The following is a 9763-nucleotide window of genomic DNA, read 5'->3' as shown; positions in this document are numbered from 1 at the left end:
CCTCTTCGAGGCCCTTCCAGAGTAACTCGACAAGGTCATTACACCAACGACTGGCGAATAAGGAGGAGGAAGGAGAGCCTTCGGATCGGGAGGAGAACGTGCCAACGAGCCGTGCACGACGAAGTCGCAGAGCAGGACGGAAGCAGAAGGAAGAAGACGAACAACGGATCAGAGAAGGGAAGCAGCCAGCGCCGGGCAAAGGCAAGAGGAGGGACCGTCGGGATAGAGGTAACCGAGGAGGTTTCGCATGAGGATGTAATGCGACACTGCGCGCAGGGGGGCATTGTGATACGGAATAGGAGAATACGCGCAGACTCGCTTACATAATCTTGACTTCTTGACGATTATTGTACGTAGCAATCTCTAGACATTAAACCACCATCATCTTGCTACCAAGCTCGCGTGATGAGTCTAAGGTGTCCACTGCTGGTAAGACCAAGGGTGAGCCCCCTTACAATGCTCCCTCCTCCACAGGATACGAGAGCCCTTCCTCTGGGTTAACGAGGGTCTGCCTAGGACTTCTAGGCAACCCTAGGAGACGAGCGCGACCTCAATAGTCGCGTTCTCTCCACTTACTTCTATTCATCGATACTATACTACAACATTCAACTACGGTACTACGAGACTTCACGCGCACGAAGTCCCCGCACGCACTGAGGTTTCACACATGCTGGAAGGCGATCATGTCTGGTATCTGGCTCAGTGGGGCATCAAGAACGTCCCTGACTAGCCCCGACACCAAAGACCTCAATCCAATGCGATATGCGGTATTGGCCTCCCTCGTAGAAGCCATGGTAGGCATACAATTAGGAGGTTACTCTTTAACTCCGCCGCGGTGGTGGTGTGACGAGCAAGAAATAATATGAAGCTCTCTGTCAGGATCCTAACCAGCCGTTTGAGGAGGTGTTTGGGAGGTGTCGTTGGGTCGAAGATAAATCTTTTCTCAATTATTCTACAAACATCGGATCTATACTGATCCAGGGCAGAAAATCTCTGAATTCGAAAGTGTGGCTAAAAAACCGCCGCACTGTGCGGCAACAGGTGCGGCGGGAACTTCCGCCGAGCATGTCACAGGACTTCTGCTCAACATCCTCACCATTCTAATAAAATTCTACTGCTTTACGAAGCCTCATGCGCACGCCTGACAACGCCCTCGAGCTCGAAAAAATCATTACAAATTAAAGTTCTAATATCTATGTGTGATGACAATTGTAACCACTGATATGTCGTGAGTATCATCGGTCCTGGCATCCAGACCCACCTTCTGATTATCTTTCCACCACCCAGCCCATTCCAGCTGATTGCAAAACGATAGGCCAGTTGCAACAACCACTGATCTTCAGCCGTTTATTTGTGCATTGATGGAGCGTCATGGAATCTGGACCAAACAACAAACGGCAGCAGGAGCCGTCGTGCTTTCTTCCGCTAATTTCTAATTATAGCCTTCCAAACAAACAAACCGCTGAAGAGCAACCGCCATCACAACTGGCCTATCGTTTTGCAATCAGCTGTCACAGTGACAGCAGGGTGGGAGGCACTGACAACTGTTGACAGAGATTGAGGGTGCTGCAAGAGCCGCTGGGTCACACTCGGGGCAGGGGCAATTGTTACTGGTCAGCCACATTATAGCTGCAGTTCCGTGACACTGTGCTCCCCATCTTCCCGTTCCTTCACTGGAATGTGTAGTTACATTGATATAATATGTTTAAAGTTGAAAGCTACGAAGTTTGCAGCTGAGCGAGCAAGGTAAACACGTCACGCTTGTATCTTGTACTTGTGTTGACGCGTCTCTATTGTTTGGCCAACAAACACGTGACCCGGATCGCCACATTGCCGCACTTTCGAATTCAGAGATGTCCTCATCCAAGGGCTTCGACAGTAGAAATTGTTAGAAATTGACATCTAGATACATTCTCGTTTAAACGCGTCTCGGACTTTTCTACTTACATGTCACACCTGTCACACTCAGTGGTTGTTCTTCTACACAACACTGAGCTTGTACGTCGTTTCGTTCTCTTTCTTTCTTATCAATACTCACTGGTACCTAGACTTGTTATTTCATTAGGTACTAAATACAGTGGTTGTTCTTCTACACAACGCTGAGCTTACTTGTTATTTCATTAGGTTATGGGCCCCGGACCTACCTACCTGTGAAAACCTCGGATACAACACACCACTCACGCATATTCCCCATCGGAAACCATCCATATCTCGCATACCATTTCCACACACGCCTAAGCGCTCGTTCATCCACTTTCAGCTCTCGGATCACCTTATCCCCACAATCACCACCAAACGTTCCCACCGATGTCAACGTCATCTTCCACCAGCATCAAGAAGCTTACCCACGGGAATTTCCATGCTTGGGAACCTCTTGTGACGGCAGAGCTCCAACGCTTGGGAGTTTGGCGCATGTGCACCGGCGACGAGGCCGAATCGCTTGTGAAACCCACGCCAATGTCCCTTCCTGAAACGGCGACCGTTTCCGAGAGGATTTCGGCTCAACGGAACCACGCGGACGCCTTACAAGCTTACGAAGCCGCCTGCCATCGCAATGACCAGGCCATTGGCATGATCAAGACCCATATCGAGCCATCGCAGTTCGAGGGGATTGACAAGCTTGGGACGGCGAAGGAGGTTTGGGAGAAGCTGGTTCTTCGGCACAAGGACACTCATACAGGCTTGAGTGCGTTCTATACCAAGGTTGGGATATTGGAGAAGAAGTATGCTGACGGTGAGGACATGCACGCCCATCTCGACTTCCTCACCATGGAGAATCGGAAGCTCGACAAGAAGGCATTCGACGACGAGTTCCTCGCTCAAATCATGCTCATGTCCCTTCCCCGAGACTCCACCTGGGAGACGGTTGTCGTCGTCCTCCTCCAATCTGCTTCCGACACCACTCCACTCTCCACCACTGTCGTCTCCACCAAGCTCATGCAGGAGTATCGTCGTATCACTGGTGGTGAACAGGCTGACTCTGCGCTCGCTGCTCGCCAGGCCAAGGCGTCTTCCTCGAAGGCGAAGTCCAAGAAGCAGTGTGGCTATTGCAAGTTCCTTGGTCATGGTGAGTTGGATTGCCGTAAGAAGAAGCGGGATTTGGAGAATGGGACTACTGAGGGGAAGGACTCTGGGAAGAAGGATCGTCAGAAGAAGTTGTCCACCGCTAACGTCGCACAAGTCACCGCCACCTCTGAACCAGAGCAAGCTGCGGAGAACATCGCCAGTGTCTATGCAGAGTTCCCTTCTGACGATAACGACGACGACGTTCATGTCTTCATCGCCACCGAAGTTGTCGCTCTCCTCTCCCACCAGTCTCACCTCGAAACCTACATCGATTCTGGCTGTTCCCGCCATCTCACCCCTCGTCGTGAACTTTTCATCGATAACACCTTCACCAAGCTTGAGAAACCCATTAAGGTTCATCTTGGGGACACTTCGGTCATACCAGCTGTTGGTCGAGGGACTATTCATTATCTGATGGAAACCCCTTTGGGAGTTGTTCCTGCCCTCATACCCAATGCTTTATGGGTACCTGAGCTTGCAGCCTCCCTCCTCTCTGTCGCTTGCTTCACTGATCACGGCAAACATGACATCCTCTTCGACAATGACGACTGCTTCATTCGCTCAAAGCCTTCTGGCAAATGCGTTGCATCAGCGCATAAAACCAGTGGGAGCCTCTATCGCCTCATCGCGCGTCCTATGACATCCAAGGAGTACGCAAATGCTGCTATCACCTCTCGTCACCTCGATATTAACCTCCTTCATCGTCGCCTAGGTCATCTCGGTTATGACAATGTCAAACAACTAGTTGACAAGGGCATGGTGGATGGTGTTACATCAGTGGGAGGTCGTATAGAATTTTGCGAAGCTTGTGTACATGGCAAACAACATAGACTCCCCTTTCCTCCTTCCAAAAAGCGCGCTAGACGAAAATTGGATCTCATCCATTCAGACGTCTGTGGTCCTTTTCCCAACAGCATTGGGGGCAAGCGCTACTTTGTCACCTTCATCGATGATTGCACCTACAAAGGTTGGATCTACTTCATGGCTAAGAAGTCAGAGGTGTACACCATGTTTCGAAAGTTCAAGTTGCTTGTTGAGACTGCAACTGGCCAGAAGATCAAGGTATTTCGTTCAGATGGTGGCGGCGAGTTCACCTCATTTGAGTTCGAAGGCTATCTGGAGTCCTGTGGCATCTTTCATGAGAAAACCACTCCTTATACCCCAGAGCAGAACGGTGTTGCTGAAATCATGAACCGCACTATTGTTGAACGTGGTCGATGCATGCTTTTTGAGGGTAACCTCTCATCTGGATTCTGGACCTATGCTTTTGAATGTTCCATGTACCTCAGTAATCGCTCCCCAGTCTCACGTCTCCCAGACTCTACTCCTGAAGAGGCCTGGTCTGAGACCAAACCTGTCATCACCTCCTTTCGACCTTTCGGCTGTCCTGCTTATGCTCACATTCCTAAAGCCAAGCGCACCAAACTTGCCTGGAAAACAAGGAAATGCATCATGGTCGGCTATGAAGTTGGTACTAAGGCCTATCGGCTCTGGGATCTGAAGACACGATCCATTGTCATCTCTCGGGACGTCATTTTTGATGAGCGCATCAATCCTCCTGCAGTCCCAGCACCACCAGTTGATTTATCCGAGATTGTTTGGGATGGTGAACTGACTGGAGATGTCCAAGGCTTGACTCAAGTGGGAGACGCATGGGACAAAGCTGATGTGGAGTCTCCTCCTTCAGCACCTGTCACCAACACTCAACCCATTGAACACCTCATCGATGAGGAAGAGAATCAACTTCAGGACCTAGATCCACTTCCAAATCCTCTCCCTGTTGAACCACCACATCAGGAACATCCTCTTCCTCTTCCTGATCTTCCTGCTCAACCTCGTCGACATCGAACTGAACTTGAGCTACTTGGGGATCCACCGATAATTGAGGGACCACGACCACGTCGTCTTCCTGAGAGATATCGTGCTGATTCTCCCCCTCCTGAAGCAGAGGTTCCTTTAGACAATGGTGACGCAGATGATGATGCATTTGCTCAAATCGCTTTTGTATTTGCCGCTTCAGCCACATCCACTGGTTACACTGATCCCATGACGCTTACTGAAGCCATGGGCAGTCCCGATGCAGATTCGTGGCAACAAGCCATTGATGAGGAGGTTAAATCCCTCCAAGCTATGGGCACATTTGTCATTGTTGAGAAACTACCTCCTGGACAAAAGGCTGTGAGTTCCAAACTCGTATTTCGAGTCAAACGGGATAACATTGGTGCCATCGAACGCTTCAAAGCACGCATGGTTGCGAAAGGCTACTCTCAGATCCCCGGGATGGATTTCGATGAGACTTTTGCACCTGTGGTAAAGCTCACTTCAATCCGTGTTTTGTGCGCCCTAGCAGTCACCCTCAAACTTCACTTCCATCACCTTGATGTTGACACAGCATTCCTCAATGGTATTCTCAAAGAAGAGATCTACATGCGCCTTCCTCAAGGTGTTGGTCCTCTCTCTGGGAAAATCGCTCGGCTACTTCGTTCGATCTATGGATTGAAGCAAGCCTCTCGAGTTTGGAACGAACTCCTTGACCATGAGCTCGCAAAGCTCAATTTTCGTCGAATCAACGCCGATTACTGCATCTACATTCTTCAAGAAGGGGACTTCATTGTATTCCTCGCTGTCTATGTTGATGACATGGGATTACTCTGCAATGACCTAGACTTCATGCAGAAGATCAAGGATCGCATCAGCAAGATCTTCAAAATCAAGGATCTTGGTTCTATCAGCCAACTCCTTGGTGTTGCAATTGATTATGATCATGAAGCTGGCATCCTTCAACTTTCCCAATCACGCTACATCCAACAGTCCCTTGAGCGCTATGGTTTCAATGATGGTCGAACTCATCCCACACCCCTCAGCTCTGGAGCCAAGATTAGCAAATCTGACTGCCCCTCGACTCCCTCTGAAGTCGAATTCATGCAGAACTTTCCTTATCAAAGCCTACTCGGTACCCTCATGTACAGCATGCTAGGAACTCGTGGAGACATTGCTTTTGCAGTGGGAGCACTCAGCAAAGTTGCTTCCAACCCAGGTAAAACTCATTGGGATGAAGCTGTTCATGTTCTTCGCTATCTTGGAGGGACTTGTGACTACTGCCTTGTCTTCGATCGCAAGAAGGCTGGTGAGATGACTTCATTCATCCTGGGATATTCCGACTCTGATTGGGCTGGCGATCTCGATACTCGACGATCCACTGGAGGATTTGTCTTTCTTGCATGTGGTGCAGCTATCTGCTGGAGCAGCAAACTCCAGAACACACCTGCACTCTCATCTACTGAGGCAGAGTATATGGCATTCACATGTGCTTCTCAGGAAGTGATCTGGCTTCGTCAGCTCCTCGAGCAACTTGGCTTCAAGCAGGACAAGCCCACTTTGCTCCTAGGTGATAACCAAGGAGCTATCGCACTCTCAAAGAATCCCGGCAATCATCCTCACACCAAACACATTCAACTTCGCTATCACTTCATTCGCTTTGCTGTCGAAGATGGTCAAATTCTTCTTGATTATGTTCCAACTAAGGATATGGTTGCAGATGGATTAACGAAGGGTCTTACTGGAGAGAAACACATGCGGTTCGTTTCCATGCTCGGTTTGAAACCACGAATGAGTGGGAGTGTTAGAAATTGACATCTAGATACATTCTCGTTTAAACGCGTCTCGGACTTTTCTACTTACATGTCACACCCGTCACACTCAGTGGTTGTTCTTCTACACAACGCTGAGCTTGTACGTCGTTTCGTTCTCTTTCTTTCTTATCAATACTCACTGGTACCTAGACTTGTTATTTCATTAGGTACTAAATACAGTGGTTGTTCTTCTACACAACGCTGAGCTTACTTGTTATTTCATTAGAAATTTTTGCTACACTTTATAATGTGAACTTATAATCTGTACCGGAATGTGTACCAAAAAGCATACCTGGGAAATTTCACATCAAAGTTCACATTATTTACACAAGTACAGATTCTTTTATACAAGTACAGATTCTATCTTTGAGTTCACAATTCTATCTTTGAGTTCACATTGACACATCTTTGATGCGACATGTGGCATGGACCATGAACATGTAAATGTTGACCGCATGAAATGTTGAGATCCAAGGCCACTTTGAGCCACTTGGTCAATACCCCATCCTCTTGGCATTCCCTGCTCACTCTGTCCGCTCCTCCCTTGCTCCTCCCACATCATGCTCTCCATTGCTAATATCTGGAAACACCTTGGAAACTATGCAGGGCTCCATCAGGAAATCTAGAGACTCTGAATTAACCATGATTTACATGATTTATACAAAATTGACCATAAATTATGCACAAATGACTTGGTTGAGGCTTTTGACATCTTTGAGAAGATTGAGTAAAATAAAACGGGCACCGTTTAATTGAGCTCAATTGGTGATGCATAGCACGCAATTGGCATTCATTTCCTGTACTGTACCATTGCTTTTGTCACACAATTAGACATAATTCCACAGGAATGAAGCAGAGTTCAAGTTTACGGATTGTATTGCATGGCAACTGAGTATAGATTGACTACGTGAAACAGGCTAGCGAATCTCCTGTTCAAAGCACTAGTGCGCTCCCTCAGAACCACTGTGTCATCCACTGCTCCTGGACTTTCCTAACATCACTTAACAGACCCCCGTAGCGCTGGAGAACAGCGCGTGCATGTTTGCGTGTAGAGAGGGAGGGGCAGCAGTGCCATTGATCGTACCTGGAGGTGCTTTTGAGGAGTTTTGAGTGAGGGACGGAGCCGTACCTTGTTGTGCGACCGATGGTGTGAGTGAGGTTGTTATCAAGAAAATCATGGTGGGAGGGGTGAGTTTTCGAGGTCTTGAACTTCAGTGTAAAAGTCCAAATCGATCATTGTGGAATGGAGGGCCAATTGTGTCTGAACAAAGGTGAGTAGATGGTGAAGGCTGGCGAGGGAGGGCGCAAGCCAGAAACATGTCGGTTGCTCATCGTTTACTTGCCAGCGATGTTGGACAAGAGGAAAGGGTGGATCCGTCCGCGTGAACTGTTACTGGAACCATGCTAGTGTGGAGAAATCTCAGCAATTCATCAATATACCAAAAAGAAAAAGAAGAGAGACGTACTAGGCGGGTAGCCTGGCATCTGAGCCATGACTAGATGTGGAGCAATGGGGGAAGTGAATGTTTCACTCTCCTTCATCACGGAGAGAAAGCTGTCCCATAGCTGAGGGGAAAAGCATTCTGAGTGAGAGGAAGGGGGGTATACATGCAATGAAGCTTGAAGTTGAAGGGGTGAATGGTTTAGAGGGCGCACACTTGATTGACGAGGGGAGAAAAGATAACTTACATGATGAAGCCCCGACCGCTCCAATTGACGCGAGCTTGGTCCAATCAATGCTGGGTTACCAGGATGGTGGGGGAGAAGGAAGAAAGGGTGCGAAAATTGCTTTGGCAAACTCAACCAAGGTCACGTGAGTGTGTGATCACATCATTCTCTTGAGGGCCGGGCACTTCAACTTGAGCAAAATAAATGAACGTCACAAGTACCGTTGGCAGGAGCTCTGCTTTGACTCTACAGTAGGGTTTCTGCTGATTTCACTTCGTCGATCTGTGTACGGGGGAACAAACACTATGGTCAGCTTATACTATATACCTCGTGGTGCGCCCGAACCACGTCACTTATACCAGCCTTTCATGTGGTTCATGAATCATAACCCACAACCTGAGTGTCTGTCATAGCATTAATTCATAGAAGTAAGTATAGATGGAACCATAAATATGTTCTACAGTATATGGGGCACAGAATTAAGTATTTTTAGGATGTGTCAGACAGTCGGGAGAGTTATACCACTTTTCAGAATAAGCATGAACAATCCAAATTTTTATTTTTCAATTGAGAGTAAATGATGAGAATTTACAAATAATTGTGCACAATTGACGTGTCCATTTTCCATTGAGAAGAATTGAGAAGAATTTACCAACAATTGTGCACAACAGGTTCAACCAGCTGAATTGTGCTCAATTGTGAGTTTTGGTTTTTCCTGATGTCCTCGATCACCATTCTTGGCGTGATCTAGACTCATTCATCTGCATTACGTCTCATATTTGGAGGAAGGGGAGAAACATTGGCCAGTATATATGTGCCACACAGAGAGCCATTGTCTTCCATTTCAGGTATGGTGGCAGAGATGGTGGCCCACAATGTGGCAGGACATGATGCAGCCGATGCTGCAGACACATTGCATTGGAAGATCACATGTGAGTGTCACGTGAAAAGAGAAATGTGTACCAACAAAACAGTAATGTGCGAAAAATTGAACTCTGACAGAAGATTTTCAAGTTCACATCTGAGTTCACATTCTAGTTCACATTCTGGTTCACTTTCTACTTCAGATAATATCTGAACTGGTTTTTTCTACTGTCTAACTTCTGCCTCATCCAGGGCAGCTAGATAAACTTTGGTGTGTTTTAGTCTTGCAAAGGATTACATGCAGCCACACAGCAGCATATTGTGTGGCTGCACATGCTCATTTGGATGTGTTGGTGACTTGGGGTATTTGCACCATCATTTCTGTTGGAGCACATGTCTGTCAAAGAGCTAGAGCATGCATCTCTGGCTCCCTCCAGAATTTCATCTCTCATTTGGAAGGGTGACCTTTGTTCTTTCGTCACATGGATCCTTGAACCCCGCACACCATCTATCATTAAAGATGTCAAAATGGA

This window comes from Laccaria bicolor, genomic scaffold, assembly GCF_000143565.1.
Source record: "Laccaria bicolor S238N-H82 LACBIscaffold_12 genomic scaffold, whole genome shotgun sequence".
Taxonomy (NCBI): domain Eukaryota; kingdom Fungi; phylum Basidiomycota; class Agaricomycetes; order Agaricales; family Hydnangiaceae; genus Laccaria; species Laccaria bicolor.
The sequence above is the reverse complement of the archived record's forward strand: the minus strand, read 5'-3'. Positions refer to the sequence as shown.